General features: G+C 49.3%; 1 protein-coding gene across 2 annotated transcripts in view; it reads right to left on the bottom strand.

Annotated features, from left to right (window-relative positions):
- Nxn (nucleoredoxin) overlaps positions 1-22,358 on the bottom strand; it is a 134,087-nt gene that overhangs the window by 24,321 nt on the left and 87,408 nt on the right. The gene's annotated exons all lie outside the window — the stretch shown is intronic.

The following is a 22,358-nucleotide window of genomic DNA, read 5'->3' as shown; positions in this document are numbered from 1 at the left end:
TGACGAGTTGCCCAGGTGAGTGGATGTGTAACAGATGAGGGCTCACAGTTGCCGCCACATCAGTCCCATGGCTGTCACGTCACCCCATCTTCTAACTACTCCTGGAGACCTTGTTCAGCTCCCGGAATTCAGACCCCATTTTTGGTTCCCATTGCTCCTCCAGCATGGCTCCCAGGATGCAATTTGGACTGCGGGTGAAATCTGAACAGCTCGGTAGAAATGGCGACCAAGGACAGTGCTCAGTGTGTAATGTAGTCACTAAAAACTGGGAGAACTGATGGCAAGAATGGACTGGAGGGAAGGGAGGAGGGATACGAGGGAGAGAAGGAAGGAGAGATACCAGCGTTCCTGGTCGGCTAGACCAGGTGCCTAGCTAAGCAACCAAGTCAGGCTGCCCGTGATCGAGTGTCCCCCAAATTCCTTGCAGGGAACATTCTAACTCACACATAAACAATTTGCTTCAAATGCCAGTGGGATCAGGGCTCTTCTCCCTTTATCTAATAATGCCTTTGTCCCTGTATTGTTCCCTCTTCCCATCCCTCCTTTTACTGCAGCTGGCACAGAGAACAAAACAGCATACAAGACCAAGGAAGGATGCATGCAGATCGGTCCAGGCCCATCAGATCCGTCACCGGCTTATGAGAACTCAACAGCCTCCCATAATGCAACTATAACGGGATCTGGAGGGAGGAGGAGGATGTCAGGGTCTCAGTAGGTAATCCAGGCTGCCTGAGAACTCTCTACGTAGCCCAGGCTGTGTTTGAACTTGAGCTCTTCCAGCCCCAGTCTCTTGAGTATATATGAGACTATGTGGGGCTCTGACCACACAAACAACATCAAGCTGTCGGTGCCACCTGCCAGGGAAATAAGCAGAGGAGACAGGAAGAAGGACGGGCTTAATTAAGTGACACACAGCCAGGGTGACACCTCTACCCTCTGCCTGGGGGGTGAGCACTTAAGCCTCAAAGCCTCGATTTCCTCTTCCTCGCAAGACACTTTCTGTGACCAACCACTTGGCTGCCAGAAGAGAAAGAGAAAACTCGTATCTCCTCCATCTCTTCATCTGTCCTTGGCAGCCGGTCTCCCACACCTCGATGTTGCACTGAAAGCTTTGTTTCCACATCCATACCTCACTCCAAAGCTGACAAGGGCCACACCCTGGCTCAGCAGCCACTGCCCCGTAACCCTGCTGATCTAGGCAAAAACACGAGGGCAGGTAACGGGCTCTGGGGTTTGGTCTCTGTCTCTGCCACCTTGGGAAAATTACTTACCCTCCCCATGCTTCATTCTATTCTAACCATCAGCTGGCCTTGTGGCCCCTACTGCCCAGGATGGAGAGCAGGCCAAACACAGGAAGTCCCCAGAAGTGTCTTCCGGCGCATGGTCCGCTCAGGAGTGCATGCTAGAGCAGCGAGCCTGTGGTCCTCAATTGAAAAGCACTGAGGAGGCAGCCCTGGGCTGTGTGCTTAGGTCACCCTCGAAGCGCTGGCCCTGCCAGGCCTGGGACCCAGCATCACTCACTAAGTCCCTTCTTTCTGAGGGACTTCCTGCCAGAGGGTAGGCACAGGGATTCAGATCAAGAAGCAGGGAGCTGATACACAGCAGCCACTCACTAACAGCCTGCCTAAACAGGACATGGCCGTGGAAGTGGCAGCCTGACTGGAGCAAAAGGCATACATGTGTGAAACTGCAGCCCACCGAAGGAAACCCTGGCTTAATTACAGGCATGAAGATTCTTTCCAGGCCAGCTCTAAGGAGTCACTAAGATGGAGTCACTAGTCAGAGCCACAACCAGAGACAAGGTCTGATGGGCACCACACGGTAGGAACCATTAGTTGAAAGTACACAGGCAGATCTCCGTGTGGCTCAGACGCCTGTATTTGACAGTGGCTGCAGAGACAAGGTCTTGCTATGTACCCCAGGCTGACCTTGAACTTGAGATCTTCCTGTCTCAGCTTCTATGTACTTCATGCTTCCCCAAGTACAATGACTCTAAGAGTAGGCTCCCATTCCTGGCAGATCGGACTTTGGTGGGGAAGGCAACAGTGGGATATTAGCAAGGACAGAGCATGACCTTGAGAAAGCGTGTACCCCAGGGATGGAGGAGCTGGGCAGAGGAGCCAAGGAGAGCAGGCACACGCTGAGAGCCTGGCCTTCCCCAGCTGCCTCTAGACTCAGAGCAGCTTAGCTACAACGTCCACCAGGAAGCCTCGTCTTCAGACTGCTTTCCATCCGCGAGGAGAAACTGCTGTGATTACAGTCTATTAATACAAAGGTCCCCTTTTAAACGTGCTAAAATTTGCTGGGCTATGGTGGCACATGCCTTCCTTCCATCCCAGCTCTCGGGAGGCAGAGGTAGGCAGATCTCTGTGAGTTTGAGGCCAGCCTGGTCTACAGAGATCAGCCAGGGCTACACAGAAAGACTCTTCTCAAACGAACAAACAAACAAATTAATTAATTAGAAAATGCTTACAATTCAGAACCCCTCCGAATTCCTCTGGCTCAGGGCTGGCTTGGAACTCCAGCACCCTTTCAGGAGGGTCGCTTACCGACCGAGCTGTTCGCTTTCCTGCCTGAATGACTTGAGGACCGGGGAGACGGGTACTGTTCTGAGACGACAAAGGGGCATATGGCTTCCAGGATCTTCCCTGCCAGCACCACAGATGCAGCCTAGGGGAAGTGGCCTGGCTTCCCCAGGCTGCAGTTCCCACAGGCTGACAAAGGAACTGCCTACAGCCCATCTGGTCCCAAAACCTCCAATGGGCAGAGTGCCTTGGCAGAGCCTGGTAATAACCGGCTGTAATAGCTGAAGAAGTGGCTTGAGTTTTCCTCTGACAGAGCGACAAATCGCCAGAGTGGGTCTGGAATCTGAGGGGCAGGCGTCTGAACCCCAAAGGCAGTCACGTCTAGTGGGGGACAGAGTGTCTGTGGCTTGTGTCGTGGATCTGCTGATAGAGCTGGAAGAGTGTCCACATCTCCCCACGCTCACACCAAGTAGCACCTTTTGCTTAAACACAGGGACCTTGGTCTGTAGCCTTCTCTGGGAGACACATCACCTGTTTTCAATCCACAGTGTTAGGGTCAGAACCTGGAGGAATTTTTTCATACCAGATCCTAACAGGACCCACAAGGTTAAAAAAGAGAGAGAGAAGGACAGAAGCCGGGGGCTGGGGGCAGTTCTCTGAGTTCAAGGCCAGCCTCCTCTACAGAGCAAGTTCCAGGACAGCCAGGGCTACCCAGAGAAACCCTGTCTCAGAAATTGAGGGGGTGGGAGTGGGAAGAAAGTCTAAGAATGACAAACACATTGAAGGAGGACTGTGCCTTGCAGATTTGGGGATCTGCTGGGTACATGCTTGTCCCGATGACCTTATCTCCCTCTTGTCCCACTTAGGTGGAAGATGGTAGATAGAGCTGACCAAGCCCTGGTTGCTCCACAGTAGGGCTACAGCAGTCACAAGAACAGATAGAAGGGCTTTGCAAAAAAAAAAAAAAAAAAAAAAATAATAATAATAATAAATAAAAAGGCCAGTGAGGTATCTCTGTTAATTATTTTGTAAGATTTATTTGTATTTTATGTGAGTGGGTGTTTTGCCTGAAGGTATGTCTGAGAACAACATGTGTGCCTGGTGTAACGGGCCAGAAGTGGGCATCAGATTCACTAGAAATGGAGTTAGTGATAGTTGTGAGCGTCCATGTGGGTGCTGGGAATCAAACCTTGGTCCTCTAGAATGGCAGCCAGTGCTCTTAACTGCTGAGCCATCTCCACAGCCCCTCTATTGAAAAATAAATCAGACCAAGAAACCTTTTCTTGAAAATAGACACCTATCTTGTCTCCTCTCAGACAGGGTTAGCCCAGGGCAGGACAGCAGGCCCCAGACTCCTCAGCTCTCAGCAGGCTGGCAAGCTAGGGCCTCACGGCTACAGGCTGATTTCCTGTGACCCTTCAAAGGGCTCAGCGCGTTTCTCACACACTGCTGCCGGATCAGCTAAGCCACCCGATGTGAAAGAGATGCTGACCCGGCAAGCTGGACGTGAGAGGTTTTCAGATGTGATCTGCCAAGTTGATGGCAAGAGGGAATTCCACCCTTCCAGACTGTGCCCACCGCCGTTTAGAGCTGGCCACCAAAAGGCCATTCCAGTCGACGCTGAGGGAACCAAACCCTATGCCGCTCCATATCTTCGCTGCCTTCTGTGGAAGGTACTTAAAAAACACCCCGGATGGTATCTTCAAGCCAACAGAGTGAGCTAGCTTCCACCCGACACCACGAGCGAAGCATGGGAACCAACCGAGCCACTATTATATTTCACGCGTTCATCTTGGTTCCTACACAGCAACTCACGAAGTTGTAATCCAAAACAGAAATCAAGCAGATAGCTCAGAAAGTTGTGCAGCTTCCAGCAGATCAGGAATGCGATTGCGTAACACCTCCTAAACCAAATGCTATAAATTACAAGCTGGCGGGCCCAGCTTTTCCATGTCAGCTCTCCAAAACAAAAATAAAGAGCAGGAAGTGTGGTTTGTGTAAATGGAGGTGATGTTTGTCATTTCAGCACCACCCATACCTGTCCCACCATGAGCCATCAGCACCCAGCACAGCACTCTTTCCAATTTCCTTCTTGATCAGGGACAAATTTGTGCCCTTTCCCCTCCCTGGCCGCATACAGAGCTCTGTTTTCTTGGCAGAACTTTCTGAGTGCCCAGTTATAAATCCCTTGTTGCCACTTTCCTGCTTCGGGAAGTCCCCACTGCTCTTGGGCCCAATGACAAGGAGAGGAAGCATTTACAATGATGTGAGAAATTCCCAGTTGGGGGCGGGGGGGGGGGGGGATGGAGATCAAAGATAACCCTGAGTGGCGGGTCTGCAAGGAGCCTGGCATGTGACGGCCCTCCATAAACGGACCTGGATTGGTCCAAGATGGTAACATCACCTTCCCAGGAAGCCAGCATGCTAGGCGCCTCCTCAGCTCTGAAAACAGCATCAGCCATGCTGCCATGGGCCAGCTGTGTCCAGAGTGAGAGGAATCGGATCTCTTCTCAAGAAGCTGTGATGGCCACGTCCCAAGATGCTTATATAGAAACAGACTGTGGCCTGGACTGCTCCCCTCCACCAGCCCTTGAAAGGATTCCACGGCACAATGAAATAAGGAACAGCAGGGAGAAAGAGAGGGAGGTAAATTGTTTGGAAACTAGAAGACAGGGTGGAAAAGATGAAATTCAAGACAGATGTGTGTGAGCCACAAACATATGTCCTTGAATTGATGCATCCAAAGGATTCCCGTAAAATAGGAGGAAAGGGCGACGCGCGCGACAAAGAAATAAACACAGGAGTAAGCATGGAATGTGGCGTCGCACTCCCTCTCCTTACAAAGAAACATCAATTCTCTCTTTCTGCTCAATAATGCCATCATAAAACAGTGTGAGAAGGATGCGTGATGAAACACTAGTAATGAAGCAGGGATTGTCTGAAGTCCCTGACACTCTCAAAGGATGTCAACCACCAACGACTTATTTCCAATTACCCGGTGGTGTTTTTAATCTCTAAAAGGCACTGATGCAAATAATAGCATTTGCCAAGTTCATGCCTAGCCATTAAGAAAAAAAAATCAAGCAGGAAATTTAGATGGGCGTTTCCATCAAAACACAAACGTCGGAGACTCAGGCCGGAAAGCCATTTTTTTACAACTCAGTGTTAGAGTGTGCATTACCTTCAAACAGCTAACTCAGAGCACTCAGCTGCTTCCAAATGCCTCACAGGAAGAAAGAAAACACAAGGAGCCAGCCAGTTCCTCTGGGTTAACGTCCCTCTGTTATATAAGGATTGGCTCACCTGGATGGCCGAGTATCGAATTTCAGGTTTCAGTTAGGCACAAATTCTGGTCCGTGCCACCCACACACCTGTTGGTTTGTTATCAATAGGCACTTAATGAACAAATAAATTCAACTATTTGTGCCAGATTGCATGGGGGCAGAGAGAGAAAGATGGGGCTTTCCTCCTTCAAGGGACAAGCAGAGCCTAGCTAGTGTGCAAGCCAGCTTCCCCTTTGGTCACACTGTATGAGGTGCCTTCTGCCTCCACTCACACCTCCAGCAGCTGACAGCCCAGCAGCTTGCTTCTTTCCTGAGCTCCAACCCCAGGCCATAGGTGACCGCAGCAGGTACACATGGGGGCTGGAGGGATGGCTCCTCGGTTAATAGTGCTTGCTGTTCTTGTGGAGGACCTGGATTCAGTTTCCAGCACCCACATTGCATTCCCAAATGTGTGCAACTCCAGTTCCAAGGGATGCCACACCCTCTCTGACCACCAGTGCTGCACACACGTACACGCAGGCAAAGCACTCAAACACATAAAACTAAAAAAATCCCAGAAAACAAAATCAGAGGTATTTCAGGGCAGACTACCTGAGGCCACCACACTGGCACTCTTCTTAGCCCTTGGGACAACCTTTCCTTTCAAGCTCTTGCCTCTGGTAGCCACAGACTTCATTTCCAGAGACAGCGATCATTTTCTAAGTGCAGCAGAGATGGGAGCAAGGGAGATGCTGGGAAGAGGGATGCTGGCCAGAGACTCGCCTCAAGGGCAGGCACAAGTATTTTGTCGGGCCTGGGATGAACAGAGAGGAACAGAGCAGGAGTGAGGGGTGGCATCAAGATCTTGGAGGCGAAGAGGGCAGAGAGGATCAAAGGGCACAGAATGCAGCCCCAACAGGGTCGAAACCTGCTTCAGGGCCCAGACCTCGTGTCTGTTGCCGCTGTGTTCCAGCTGCACTCCGTTTCCTGGATACCCGTGGGGTTAACGACTCTTCTAAGAGCCTAACCCAATCTACTCGTGGCAGCTTGAGTGAATTTCTGCTCCTTGTAGACAACTTCTCAGGCAGACATGTGGTATGTCCGTGTGGTGTGTCTGTGTAGGAAGAGGCCCTCCCCGGCTTACCCCGGCAGCGACGGAGGACTGTGACACACTCGGTGCTCTCAGAGGCCTTTCTCCCTCACAGCGGCCCTTCCCCATCTACCGCAAACACATCCAAGCACACGGAGCCCTGTGTACACTATGAGGTTTTTATTACCTTTTTTTCTTTTCGGATACAGATTTAAAGCCCTCTCCATCTTAACTAATAACTTATGATATGCTTTGTCCACACTTTTGCAATTTGAGGTTCAAAAGCAAAACCAGTATAATTTCTTTTCCCTTCAAAATTTCACAAATAGAAGATTCACTCATGTGGTGGTGGGTCTTGGCAACTTTGGGATTTTTGTTTTTCTTTCCTTACTAACAAACTTTCACCTTTCACTTAAAAGAAGCATCTTGAGGCTTCTCCTTGGAGAATTACTACCATCACACTACTGCTGTTCCTTGGTGCAATTATTAACTAAAGTAAGGGTTACTTGAACCTTGGACAATCTATCTCCAACAAAGACTGTCAGGAAGAGAGGAGCAGGAGGGTAGCATACACAGTGTGGGCTAGCAGATGAGTCCGTACGAAACGTCATCCCTACAACTTCGGGACAGGGTGCACTTTAAAACCTACCAGCCGTTTCTTTTTAGAACTCTTCATGTCATGTTTCCAGACTGTGGGTAACTGAAACTTTTACAAGGCAAAACTTCAGATGTGAGAGGCCGCAAGATCGTTCTTCTGTGCGCCTGGGGTACTATGGAACACATTCTTCCTCGTACTGGGGGTGCAAGATGACTTGCCGAAGATGACAGAACAAATCAGTCCCAGGACCGTTTCAGTCCATGCCAACCACCAGCCCTAGACATGCAGTACTTTTAAAATGTACGATTTGCATGTCATATGTATGCAGATGTGAGGAAAATCAAGTCTGCCTTTGACTGTGGCTCCAAGCGAAGGTGGCTGTGAGCAACTCCCAACTTGCCAAGAAAAAACTATTCCTTTTTGTTCCCCAATTGTGGGTCCCCCGAAGCTGAGGAACAGGGTGGGGGAAAGGCTGGGGCTTTCTCCACAGACAAGGTGAATAAGCACTTAGGGAAAACAAAGCAGAACAGAGAGGAGACACAGGCCTATCATTCCAGCAACTCAAGGAGGCTGACACAGTAGGATAACCATGAGTTCTTGGCCAACCTGGGCTACACAGTAAACACCAGGCCAGCCAGGACTACCCAGTAAAACCTTTCCTCAACAAACAGCCAAATCAAGGCCTATCCTTTACAAAACATTCCCAAGGTGGTTTCTGCTCTGACAGGGCCTTGTACATATGCGAGGGCACGCTGCCTCTTAGCTAAATCCCCAGCCCGATCTATTTCTGATGTGTGATGGCATGCGGGCCATCCAGCAGCAGGCACTGCACACAGGTCCCCGGCTTCTGTGTTAAACAAAGGCCTTGGCCACTTGTGCGGGCGCCCTTCTATAGGCTGATTCCAGAAGGCACGGGTGACAGGTGCCACAGAACCCACACTGGCGGCATATAGTTTTGAAGACTGAGACAGAAGCAACTTTCTCCTCCATTCCCCTGGAATCAGACCTTGGATATTGTCATGAACCGGCTGCTTAACAAAATACTGGGGCCTTCTGAGCAGAAACCACACACAGATGAGTTCTCCGTGAGGAGCGCTGGATTTCTGGGACAAGCTGGCCGTTTTAAAGAGCACAGTAATCCTGTCAGCCTTCAGCAGAACCAAACTGCTAAATGTCAACACATCTCAGACTGGTCTCCAGACCACCCGGATTAGTCTTGTGTCCAAAAGCAGGAAGCTGGTAGAAAAGCCGGGCTCTGAGGTTCTGTTCCTGCTTGAACAACAGGGAGCCCCTGGGCTCCTGGCTCTCAAGCCGAGATGGCAATGCCAGTGGACAGGGAACAAGGTCTGTCCACCTTGTCTGTCCACCTCTGTTCTGAGGTAGGAACAGAGTGAGGTAAGCCCTGTGCAGGCCTCCGTAGATGAAGCGCTTAGAAAGCTGGGAGCAAGGCGGGAGGCAGTGATTGAAAACTACCATTGCCACAGCAAAGCCAGGCAGTGGTGGCGCACACCTTTAATCCCAGTGCTTGGAAGGCAGAAGCAGGTGGATCTCTGAGTTCGAGATCGGCCTGGTTTGCAGAGCCAGTTCCAGGATAGCCAGGGCTACACAGAGAAACCCTGTCTCAAAAAACAAAACACTACTACCACTACGAAAGAAAGAAAGAAAGAAAGAAAGAAAGAAAGAAAGAAAGAAAGAAAGAAAGAAAGAAAGAAAGAAAGAAAGAAAGAAAGAAAGAAAGAAAACAGTAAGCGGCCTGCAGAGTCCACTCAGTAACTAAGAGGACCTGGGTTTGGGTCCAAGTTTGCACATGGTAGCTCACAACCATCCCTAACGCCACTTGCAGAGGATCAGATCCCTTCTTCTGATCTCTGCAGGTACCAGGTACGCACCTGGTGTACATACATATGTTCAAAGCACTCTCTCACACACAAAATTAGCCAATTGCAGACTAAAACAAAACAAACAAAACTCAAAACAGCAAGGTCCTTTTGGCCCCACTCCATGAAGAGCAAGCTGATGGACAAAAGGGTAACGCCACTGGGATTCGGGATCTTTTCACCTCCCGGTGCACCACCCCCCCGAACCCCAGTCAGCTGAGGAAACCGGCATCGCTCACAGGCTTGCTGTGCTGCTTACACCTGGCGCAAAGTCCAGCCGGCTCTCCCAGTGACCTGGCTCAGCCACATACAGTCTGGTTTAATGTCAAAGTAAGACCAGGGGAGCTCACTCGGTTCTTGAGTTTGCTCTGGCCCCTGTGGCCTGCAGAAGGCCCTGCAGTTGCCTTTCTGAACTAGGGAGAGACTGCTGAGTTTTCCAGGGGTTTAATGATGAGGCAGCCTCTCGAGACTTTCTGGTGATAGAAGCAGACACTTGGAAGTGCAGAGTGGAAAAAGCACGCTGTAGTCCAATCCAAGCAGGGGTGCCAATCCCAGTAACAGCCCCCCCTCCCCACCTTTAACTCTTGAGGCCTGGTGCCAGCTGAGGCCTCGGTGAAGGGGAGGAGAATCTGGTGGGCTGGCCAGGGAGTGAAGCCTGCAGGCTCAGCCTGGGGCATCCCAACAACACATCCCTGCAAGACCCATCAGGGTGCCTCAGCCATTGTCAGGCTACCATAAAGGGACCCTACAAACCCAACCCCGGCAGGAGGCAGGTTAGCATCCCTTCTGTCCACAGCTGTATCTTATTTCCTAACACTTCCTTGTTTGTTCTCTCCACCCCCAGAAAAACCCAGGAGGGAATGCGCAGAGCAACTTCTATTTGAAGTCAGAAAGGTTGGAGGGGCAAAATCCCACTCTGCTCAGTGGGCACCCAGAGCGTAGAGTAGATATCTAAGTTGGAAGTGTGTAGAGCATAAAGTGGGGCTGGGAGTGGGTGGGAAAGGAAGGGAAGGCAGCCCTGGCCTGAGTGGGGTGAGTGACCCCTCAATAGTTGAGGCTACCCCAATCCTATGTCCTCTCCACCCCACCCCCCACAAGGCATGGCGTTATCTCTTGCACAAATGGAGCAGGAAAGGGTTTCACTAATATTGTTTGATACAGTATTTCCCTAGGGGTACCTGCATCAGAATCCCCAGAAATGGGGTGCACAGATTTCTAAGTTCCACTGAATCTTATTTTTGGACCAGGGTAAGCTTAGAAATTGTAAAATTGGAGTGAGGTCCCAAGTGAATCTCAGATGCACTAGGTTTGCGCTGCACAGGCTTCAGAGCATGGCCTCTTTAATGGTGCTTGGCTTCCTGCCCCTGGAAAGTTTCCACCCATCCTGAGGAGCTGAGATGAGAAACCCCTCCCTTGGAGGCGCCCTCACCACCTGCCTGCGGCCTGGTTCTCTAGTGTATAGCCATTCTACTGCCTACCACATCAGTGTGACTCTGTGGAGCAATGTCTTCCTTGCTGGGCTACAGAACCCTGTAGAGATCTTTTCCACACCCACGTATCGTCCAGGCCAGGGCCACTGAGACAACAAAAATACCTGCGCACAAGACAAATGAGGCCATTTTTACTTCGCTTTCCTACCTCACTACCTTCCCTTCTTTCTCCTCTGACGTGCTGAAGAGCTCAGGCCTCACACATCTAGCAGGTACTATACACCGAGTCATTCTCCTGGTCCCTTTTATTTTTGAGACAGGGTCTCATTTGTAGCCCTGGAATTTGCTGGCCTTGAATTCACAGAGTTTTACCTGCCTCTGCCTCCCGAGTGCTGGGACTAAAGGCACTCACCATCAAGCCCAGTGAAATTTCTATTTCATATTTTAATCTAAACTTTTCTTTTTCCATTTTAAACAAAGATCTATTAATTTTGCACGTATGGATACTTTGTGTGCATGTATTTATGTGCACCATGTGCATGCCCAGTGCCAGAGGAGGTCAGAAGATGGCACCAGATCCCCTGGAATAGTAGCCCCAAACGGTTGTGTGCTATTGTGTGGGTGCTAGGAACTGAACCCAGTCCTCTGCAAAAACTGCAATGCCCTGAGCTACCTCTCCAGTCCATTAAACTTTAATTTTGAGACAGAATCTTGCTAAGTGGCCCAGACTGACCTCGAACTTGTGATCCTCCTGTTTTTGTAGCTCAGACGATAGGAATGAGCCACCATGCCCACTCATGCCTCGCCATTCTCAGGAAGGCTGTTTGTGACAGCAGCTCCCCGGGAGAAGGGATCTGCCACAGAGCCAGTTTTGCGGAGGAAGTTCTGAGTCCCACGAACTTTCATGTCACCTGAACAGGGTCTCAAGTGTTTAAGGTGTTTTGTATGCTGAAAGAACAAGAGAGACACCCCCTGACTCTCAGATCTGTGCTCTCAGGGGCTTCAGCACTGGTGCACAGAGTATGCGTGGTTCAAGCTTAGTGTCTGCAGTGACCTGGGAACTCACTAAGAGGAAAGTGAACCTTCTCTATCTATCCTAAAACAGCTTCTCAAAGGCGAGTGAAAACTTGTCTATTACCTCAGGATTGAAACATGGATAGAATTTCCCCCAGATCCCATAAGCTTTGTTGAATTAGTGTCTGTCTGTCTGTTTCTTTCACTGTGAAAATATGCCCTAGAAGGAAGCAATCCTCTCATTCTTCAACAAGTACGGGCCTGGTCCTGTCTGATCCACCACGAGTTCTGGCAGCCAAAATGCCCACAAATGTTTAGCTCTGCCATGGGATATGTAGAATAAATTAAGTTTAGGGGGAAAATCATAAAACAAGCCTCTGCGCCTACAGACTGTGTACCTTGGCAGGGAGATGTGTGTGTTACAACAGACCTAGCCAGCGAGCCAGAGCGCTCAATCAAAACCAGAGAAAATGATTCCTGTCATAGAGGCAGACAGCTCTGAGGCTGCGTCTCGTGAGATGCAAGCATGGAAGCCAGCCTCACCTTACATCTGCCAAAGTTCTTTACGATGGCTGAGGAATGGAAAGACCTCGGACCCTGATCAGGAATAGATGGAAAGCCCGATGTCCCAGCTTTGTGGGCACAAGGCCAGCACGAGGTGCTAGAGGGAAGCTTGGGACTCTGGCTGGCTTTATCTTCTGAAGAATCCAAGTCACTGTAGAACAGGGTCTCTGACGGGATCCTGCCAGCTCCATTTAGCTTTCTAAGTACTTGGCTTTCTCTGGCAATTCCCAGTTCCAGGACTGAGCCTGGCCTGCCTCCAGGCGGTCAAGTGCACATGGTCCAAGGTAGACTCTAGCTAATTAAGTTTATGAAGCCCTGGTTGGCCTGGAGCTCGTTAAGTAGATCTAGTTGGCGTTGAACTCAGAGACCTACCTGCCTCTGCCTCAAAGTTCTGGCATTAAAGACGTGCATCACCACGCTCAGCTGGCCTAAACCGTACTTGAGGGAACTTGTTTGGATTAGTCATGTGGACTGATGCAAGCATCATATGGAAGAGGATAGACACTCCCTGAACCACCAAAGGGTCTAAAACCAGAGTAACTGGGCAGTTCCCTACTGAGGTCACTTGGAGTTTAGGACATTTGTGGTTTGGGTTTTAATTGCTTGAACCAGTTAAACAAATGTCAAATAAGGGACAGGAATGTGAAAAGTTAACTTCCTTGAGATGTTTATTCAAATGATAAAAATTTGTTCCCTGCAACACTTAGGCAGGAGGGGATTAAAACTAGGTTTTGGAGGCAGAGGAAAGAGAAGGCTAAATTACTCTAACACACAACAGCAGCCGCACCGCTGCCTCTGGAGAAGTCATTTCCCTGTCACAGTCCATCACCAGCCCCCTAGACCTGCTCACGCCCTGCCTCTGTGCATCAGAGAAGACCTGAAGGGACAGCCAAACCTGGCCCAGACAGCTTCATCTACCCCAAGCCCTTGCCTGGCTTTCTCAACTGTCCTGCAGGACAGTCTGCCGTCCAGCATTTGCCTTTTTTAAAATCAACAAAATGAACTCGTTACTAATTAACAGACTGAGCAGGGGAGCATGGGGGATTGCTTCTAGCATGTTTCCCCTGGCATCAACGAGTCAAAGACGCAGAACCTGTGTGTGCCATGAAGATTGTGCCAGCGCACACAGGGACCAACCCCGGGGCCACGAAAGACAGTCAGAAACCACCAGTGTTGGTTACCTCTGGCAGAAGTGAGCTTTCTCTTAGTATATTAGCATATTGTTTATGCAGTTTTCACCTTAAAAAATAGATTTAAAAACTTTTATTTATGTGTGTGTGTGTGTGTGTGTGTGTGTGTGTGTGTGTATACACGCCCATGGCAAGCATTGGGTTGGATCATCTGGAGCTGGAGTTGTAGGCAGCTGTGAACTGTGTGCCTGATGTGATGTCACTGCTAGGTCCCATGGCATTCTTTTTCTTTGGGGGGGGGTTGTTTTGTTTTATTTTATTTTTTATTTTTTGAGACGGGGTTTCTCTGTGTAGCGTTGGCGTCCTGGACTCATTTTGTAGACCAGGCTGCCTCGAACTCACAGAGATCCGCCTGCCTCTGCCTCCCGGAGTGCTGGGATTGCAGGCATGCAGCACCGCTCCTGACTCGGCGAGTACTCATCCCTGAGGCAGCCCCTTGCCTTTTGAACTTCACATGTATTACAGGAACAAAGACAAAATAGTGAGAGGGAATCAAACAGCGAAGTCGAGTAGGAGCAGCTACGGACCCGACTGTGTAGGCCGCCGAGCTCACAGCGGAGGGGGCTCCTTGGGCACAGCTCTAGCGCTTGCTCTTCAGGCTACGAGACATTTAGCACAAAGAGACAACTGGAGTCCTGCACTTACCGGGAAGGGCTACTGAAGAATGTCCAGGGTTTTCACCACGGGACAGCGCACACACAGAACGGGAATTAGGGAGAGCCCGAGAGGTGCTGGCCCTGGACTGGACATCTGGGATGGGCTAAGTTTTGAGAAAGTACTTAGTTTTCTTAGCAGCAACACACCAAGCTATGAGCCCCCTTCATATGAAATTCCTGGGTGTAAAGACGGGCTCCCCAAATGATACGGGTTTTCTTTGAGAAAGAGTTGATTCCCAGGCTGGGGGCGGGACCAGGCCATAGCACTGGCTGCTGGAAAAGCACAGAGATGCTTCAAGACTGTGGGGAACAAGTTAAAATGCTCAAGGGCTGTCCTGGAAAGACTCCCTCTGACCAAATTTGAGATAATTAGAGCAATAAAATATATTGAAGTTAATGGACTATAGAAACTGAATAAAAAATTCATGAGTCCAAAGTGATACTAAAAGGAAGGGAGCGCCGAGGACTCGAGCTGATGAGTGTGGGAGCACTGGCATTGTGCAATGACCAGCGTGAGCAGGTGAAGGCTCGCACTGGGAGCACTGTGGCTTAACATATCCCAGCACACACTGCCCGTGATTTCAGAGCCACACCTCAACCAGGTGCTCAGTGGCCATCACCGACTGATGATGAAACACAGTAAGAAATGCACATTGCCTCCCCAGTACTTTTTATTTTTGAGACAGGGTCTCACTACGTAGCTCTGGCTGGCCTGGAACTCAGAGACCGGCCTGACTCTACCACCTAACTGCTGGAATAATCCCTGTGACCGAAAGGCCTCCCCACCCGCCTCTTTTTTTTGAAACACAGGATCTCTTTATGTAACTTAATCTGACCTGGAATTCATGCCCCTGCCTCAGTCTCCCAAGGGCTGAGATGCCCAGGGTGCACTACCATGATGGGCTTCCCTCTAATCTTCTTGACAAAAAAAATGAATAAATAAAAGCATTTGACCCGAATCTAATCTCAAAGAAACAACATAATAAATTTAGAATGTGGAAAATTCTACAAGACAACTTGACCTACATCTTTCATGTAATGTTAGATCTTGGGTATGCTGAGGGCATTGTGAAGGGACACCCTTGTTCCGGGAAGTTACACGCCGAGATGTTTAGGAGGGAAATGCCGTGCTGTATGCACCCCATTTTCACAGACTTTGCGGGGAAGCCACAAGCAGAGGTTCGCCTGGCCTTCAGCAACAGTGTAGCAAGCATTTACAACTGAAGCGAAGCGAGGGGCGTATCACAGGCCTCCACTGCTCTGCTCTCAAAGTTCCCCAAATAAGAAAGTTGTGAGTTGGGTTGGCAAGATGGCTCGGCAGATGAAGTGCTGGCTGCCAAGATCCGAGTTCAGTTTTCCAAGACACTGAAGTGTGAACCAGAGGTAACGTGCCGGAATGACGCCTACAGGTTGTCCTCTGACCTCCACATATACACAATTGCCTGCACATGCCTGCACACGCATCACTCGTGCACACATACATGCACACACTTGTAAACACATTCTAACAATAGATTAAAAAAAGTTTGAAGCTGGGAGTGCTGAGCAGGGTGACACACACCTTTGATCCCAGCACACAGCAGGCAGGAGATGGGTCTTCCAGGTCCAGGCCAGCCAGGGTTACTCAGTGACACTTTGAGGTTTTAAGCTGGTAGGGTAAATTTTTTCTTAAACTTTTATTTATTCTGTGTGTGTTGGTGTGTGGGGGGGGGTCAGGCAGGCATGTTTACTCCATGGTACACATATGGAAATTGCAGGACAACTTTTTTTTTTTTAATGTTCTCTCCTACCCACTGAGCCACCTTGCCAGCCCACAGAATAAATCTTAATCTACTTCCCATCTCAGGGGATTAAACGTAGTTCATGCCAATGCTGATTTGTGAAATTATAAAAGTACAAGGGAATGCTACCTCGGAGCCATCTGCGCTCTCTGGGTCTATGTACAGCCTGGGATATGACATCAACCTCACGGATGAAACAAAACAGAGCCACCGCCTCTGGTACGGATCGACTTCCCTTGTTAAGTGTCTGTCAGAGACAGTGGGAGGCTCCGGGGACACCGTTTGTAGTCCACTCCTCCCCCAAGAACCCTCCGGCCCAGCATCTCAGAAGACTTTTGGCTGCACTCTTTTTGACCATACTTCTTTTGCAAAAGAAGCCACAATTCCCCAAATCTCTCCCATGCAAAGCCTCCTAATTAACTGTGCACCCAAGGAATACGGGTGGCATTCACAGAGCAAAGGCTATTGCTAAGTCCTCCCGCCTACCCTAGAGTCTCCTGGGCATGGACATGACCCGGGAGCTTGCAGTCTGCTTCGGATGGGAAGCGTGTGTGCCCTGAAGCCTTACCACATCAGGTGCAGTGGAGAGACAAAGACCTAGAAACTAAAAGGCTCTTTTTGGCATTTTCCTCTGGCTCACGCTTCCCCTGACTCTCAGGCCTATAGCCAGACTGGGTTTGTATAAAATCATCAAATAGGATTAAACAGCTCATGTTGACCATTAGTTATTGAGCAGTTAAGAAAGTTGAGGTGCCCAGAAGTCCTAACTTCTCAAATGCCACTCTTATACCATATGACATTTGCTTATTTTTTCTGTGCTAAGGGGTAATGTTTTTCTAGCTGAAGAAAACCTTGCATTTCACACTGGCTGTCTAAAGCAAGAAGAACGTTTTCTGGAAGACAGCCCCACTCAGTTCCCTGAAAGAAGGACCCTGACGGCGTCTTTCGAAGTGATCAGTGTACACTCCCTGTCTCAGCCATTTAAATTCTGGAGATCTAGTCTACTGACATGCATGCATGACTGTGCGAGAGCGCTTATTGCAGCATTACTTAAACAGCACAGTCCTGAGGAAGGGTGAAGCATTCACAGGTAAGAAAATTACAGCCCGTCCATCTGGTGAAAAATGCTGGCATTGTGGAGATGGAAGCAGGCCTCTGCACTGGAGGACTGAAATCAGCAGGGTGCAGTAATATATTTTGAAGTTTATTCTGCTTTATCTGTGTGTGTGTATGAATGTCTCGTCTGCAGATATGCCTGTGCACCATGTAAGCATTCTGGTACTTAGCTGGATACGGTGGCAAAAGCCTTTAATCCCAGAACTTGGGGAGGCAGAGGCAGGAGGATCTCTGTGAGTTCGAGGCCAGCCTGGCTTACAAAAGGAGTCCAGGATAGGCGAGGTTACACAGAGAAACCCTTTCTCAAAAAACAAAAAAACAAAAACTGGAACAAAGCATCTGGTGCTTGCAGAGGCCAGAGGATACCATTAGATCCCTGGAGCTAAAGTTACAGCTGGTTGTAGCCACCATGTGGGTGCTGATGCTCAGGCCTGGGTGCTCTGAAGAACAGCCAATGCTCTTAAATACTAAGCCATCTCTCCAGCCCCTATACTGATATTTTTAAAGTCTTTCTTTCTCTCTCTTTCTCTTTCTTTCTTTCGGTTTTTCAAGACAGGGTTTCTTTGTGTAGCCCTAGCAGTCCTGGCTGTCCTTTGTAGACCAGGCTATCTTTGAACGTATAGAGATCTGCCTGCCTCTGTCTCCTGAGTGCTGGGATTAAAGGTGTATGCCACCACCACCCAGCTTTTTGTTTTTTTTGTTTATTTTTTTCATTGTCCTTTGGAGCTAGGCAGCTGTAAGCCACCAATCATGGGTGCTGAGAACTGAACTGTATCCTCTGCAAGAGACGTTGACACTGGAGCAATTTCTCCAGTGCTCTATTAATTTTTTTTAAATAAGTATTTTTATAAATAGAACAGAGACCACTCAACAGCATATAGCAGAAGAATCACCCAGAAGGATGTGTAAGAAACTTGAGTGATGATACCCGAGGAGTTAAGCCTTGCTGTTCCTCCTGCACAGCGCCCATGTTTATCCGTGTATACAGAGCTCCGCTTTTGTAAGGAAAGAGAAACTGGGGTTGAGGGAGGCCTCTTTAAGAAAAGCCCTGACCAACTCAGAGGTTGCTCCATTTCAGCCAAGGCACTATCAACTAAACTTCTTTCCCTCTTTAACTGAATCAGAAATTAAAGGCTGGATATGAACTAATCCAGTTGCTATCTCAAAATACATGTTCTTAGTGAAACAAATGATTTGAGTATGGGTCAGGGCAAGGCCAGCATTCAAATACTGCTTTTCTGTAAACCCTCAGCTGGGGCCAGCCTAGGCTGCAGTCAGGACACCGGAGCGGAAACATTTTACAGAAGAGAAAACTGACGTCAGCCTCGTCAGCAAGTTCCCTGGGTGCTTTGGGCTTTCTTTCCAGGGCCTTACAGCAATCCTCACCACTTGGCCTTGCCTTCTCTCTTCATTGGCAGAAAAGTCTAGCAACCCCACACAGCTAATAAACACCGTAAGAGTTTTCTTCAAGCCCGAGGAAGCAAAAAATAGATCTTCAAAATAATCCCAAGTTAGTGATTCCTAAGAGGAAGACTAATTTAAATAATTGGGGGGCAGAGAGTCTAAACAAGCATCTTAGGGTCCAATTAAATGGGAAATGATGGGCAGGGCCTTTAAGAGTGAAAAGGGACTGGGGAAGTGGCGTAGGCAGTAAGCATGAGCACCCATGTGAAAGCTCGGTGTCTGCAACTGAAGCCCTGGGGGAGGTGAGAATAGGTGAATTTCCAGGGCTCACCAGCCAATCAAATAACAACCCCCCCCCATGAATTTGGGGAAGAAATGGGTTGGTTGGTCCCAAGGGGAGTTGAGGGGAGGTAGTGGAGAATGAATAAGATCAAAATACACATTGTATACATGAATGGAAATTTCAAAAAATAAATAAAATTATTATTGTTGTTTTCAAACAAGGTCTTATGATCTAGCCTTGGCTGGCCTAGAATTCGACTCAGAGTTTGGCTGGGATTAAAGGAGTATGCCAACATGCCTGTCATAATAAAAATGTCATTAAAATTATTTTTAGAAAGTGGAAAGTAATCAAGGAAGACACCAGTATTGACCTCTGCCACCACCTAAAACAAAAAACAAACAAACAAAAAACCAAAACAACCCCCCCCCAAAAAAAAAAAAACATGACATAAGTGAACCTGGACTTGGTGAGACAGGCCTGACCTCTGAGCATTAAGGAAATGGAGTCTGGAAGATCGTGAGTTGAAGGCCAGCCTGGGCAACAAATAAAACACATATGTGAACATCCTACTCGGTCATTGATTACCTACAAAGTTCCAGGAACCTCACCCTTTTTGGAGGGTACAGTGGGGACATGTGTGTGCTATAGGCAGGGCTTGAGGGACCTCAGAGCCGGACTCTGCAGACCATTTCCTCGGAAATGGATGAACTCCAATGAAACACAAATGGAAAACAATGAACTCACTTCTCCCTCTGTCTTCTATGTAAGTACCCTACCCTGTTTCCCAAGCCTTCCTTGTTCCTCAAGACTTGACGAGACTTTCAAGATCACCCCACTTCACATCTCTCTCAAACTCACGCCAGCAGAGTGAGGGCACCCTCCCTTGGGATCCATGTATACCTAGAGCCCTTCACCCTGGCAGAACCAGCCAACCAGGAAGAACTCTTCCAGGCACTTGGGGCATGCTTTGGACCACTGCGCCTCAACGGAGGTGATTTTGCTGCCGAGGGGACATATGACAAGATCTGAGAACTCTCTGGGGTAACTGGAGACAGGGGCCGCCACTGGCCCGGAGCAGGTACACGCGTTTGTAGAACGAAATGAGCAGACAGGACATATTAGGAAGATGCTTTCCTATATCAGAACAGGGTACAGCGCACACAGGCCCAAGCTGCTGCATCGAAGACCGGAAGTGGAAGGTCCTGCCAAGGCCATTTCAGTCTCTCCAGAAGCAAGGTCTTGGCCAAGTCTGGCCTCCACACAGATCCATGTCTACATTTGGAGAGCCCCATCCAAACAGCTCATTTTCTCTCATCTCTCTCCCCACCCCGTCATCTGTTAACTCCCTAGCCAGCACACATCTGCTTCTTTTTAAAGGGCAGGCAGTCTCGAGGCACACGGGGTTACATCAAAGGCCAGCATGCCTCACAGGGGCCACCAGGACAGACACTGGCGGCTGCTCTTGTGTTTCCGTACACTGACCCAGGAGGGGCTCGCCAGGCACCAGCCCGTGCTCTGTGGTCAGGGAGCTCTGGGGGTGACTTAGGGCTCCAGGGGTTACCCGATACAAACCCACAGTGTTTGTGGGCTGGTGGGAGCCCCAAGTACCCAAGTTGCCAAGGAGTTCTGGCAAAAAGGCGCTGCCTCTCTGCACATCCATCTTCTCAGAGGCCTGTTTCTGCAGCATTTGAACGGCACTCTTCAGAACAGCGGCCTAAGAACTGTTATCATATGCAGATTCCACCAGAAACGCCGAAGCCACTGGGAGAGGCTCCCTGGATGAGGCCTGCCCTATAGACGATGTGGACAAACTAGTGAAAAGGAAGCGAACATGGAGAACATGCCAGCCAGTTGAGATTAAACCTTGTTTTTCTAATTTCTGTAGGCTTTTCCATTCCGTCAACGTGAACTTCTGTGTCCTCCCTGTTCTCTCTCCAGCAGTCTCTGGAAGCACGTGCTCTGCCTTTGATCTCGGTCACCAACTGGCCAGCCGCTGCTCTGTAGCATCGTGTGCGGATGCCCCTGGCAGAGAAGCCGCCCAGGATGAGGGAGGGGACTTGATGCGTGCTTTAAGCCACTGGTTCTCAGCGGGGCTGACTGTGCTTCCCAGGGGACCTTTGGTAAGGTCTGGTTGCCACAACTGGAGATGGGGCTGTCACTGGATTGGAGCAGGCACAAGCTAGGGGTGCTGGGAAACAGCCCACCAAGTCCAGGACCTTTATCTGGCTCAAAATGTCAACTATGCTAAGGTTCAAAAGCAGCTCTAGGCTTCTGGAATTCTTGGTCCTCTCTGCCCCCAATCACCTCTTAATTCCAATCTGACAGCACAGTAATAATAGATCAGTGAAACAATGGGGACGCTCGCTCAGCCAGGGGCTGCTTCCGTGTGCCTGCGTGATACCAAAAGCACTTTGAACTTCCTGTACGACTCTGAAGACACACATGGGCTGCTCCACTAGTTTCTCCTATTCTTATTATCCTGCAGGGACATCCTGTGAGGAGAAGGGATGAGTGGATACGAGTTCCTCTCCCTCCGGTCTTCTGAGAACACAGTTTGGAGTCACCCACGTTCTCAGGCTGTGGGCTCTGATCTTAGGCGCATGACCTGCACAGCCACACACAAGCCGCCATCGCTGAAGGAGTGCATGCAGTCAGGCACGAGCATGTCCAGCATGAGGGAGCCAGGCTAGAATGATGAGATGGGCAAAGGTCGGATGGCTAACACCACTTACAGGGAGCTTTGTAGATCACTGGGCTTTCTGATAAATCCTAACTTGTGCACTTGCTTTGGGGAAGCTTCTTAGATTGGAAAAAGCAGATGCTGCAATGGATAATCCAGAACTGCATCCCAGCATGGCTGGCCATGCTAACCCCAAGCTAAACCCCAAGCTTTTCCAAGCAACATGCCTCAAAGCATCTGTGGTGCTATTTGCTCTATTCCTGGGATATTTGGGGGTGGGGGCATGAGGGAGGAATGTGAAGATCTGGACATGCCCATAGAAGTATGTTATGCATGGAATTCTATATGCCATGTGTGCTGGGGGTGGGGGTGGCGGGAAGGGAATGAGTTGAGAGCTGTGGGTCTAATACAGAACAAAGACTGCCTGAAGTAATCCCAGCTGCAAGCAGAAGAACCGGTCATGGCGGAAAGTTCCAGTACCGAGGTGTAGCCTTTCGGCTATGCTGACAAACACTCACAGCCAGGATACTGAACCATGAGTAGGGGGAGAGAACTGAGAATGAACATGACTGACTAACCCCTCTGTGCCATCTAGGAAACCCAAATTATTTTACCTGTGCTTCTAACCGACTGGCTATAAAACGGAGTTCCCAGAAACCCCTCTTCTTGGGGGCTCAGTCAACTATTTAGCTCCATTTGTTCACAGAACTCAAGCAGAAGTTTTAAATGCAAGCCAGCACACATGAAAACATGAGAGCAGCACGAGGAAATTAAACATCACCAGGCAAACACGGGGTTAAAGGCTTTCCCTCGGAGGGAGAATGCAGGCAAGAATTGAGCAGCCCAGGTAAGTAGACTCAGAGTGAATGTTGAGACACTGAACCAGG

This window comes from Meriones unguiculatus, chromosome 7 (genome assembly GCF_030254825.1).
Source record: "Meriones unguiculatus strain TT.TT164.6M chromosome 7, Bangor_MerUng_6.1, whole genome shotgun sequence".
NCBI lineage: Eukaryota > Metazoa > Chordata > Mammalia > Rodentia > Muridae > Meriones > Meriones unguiculatus.
This window is presented reverse-complemented; position numbering and strand designations above follow the sequence as displayed.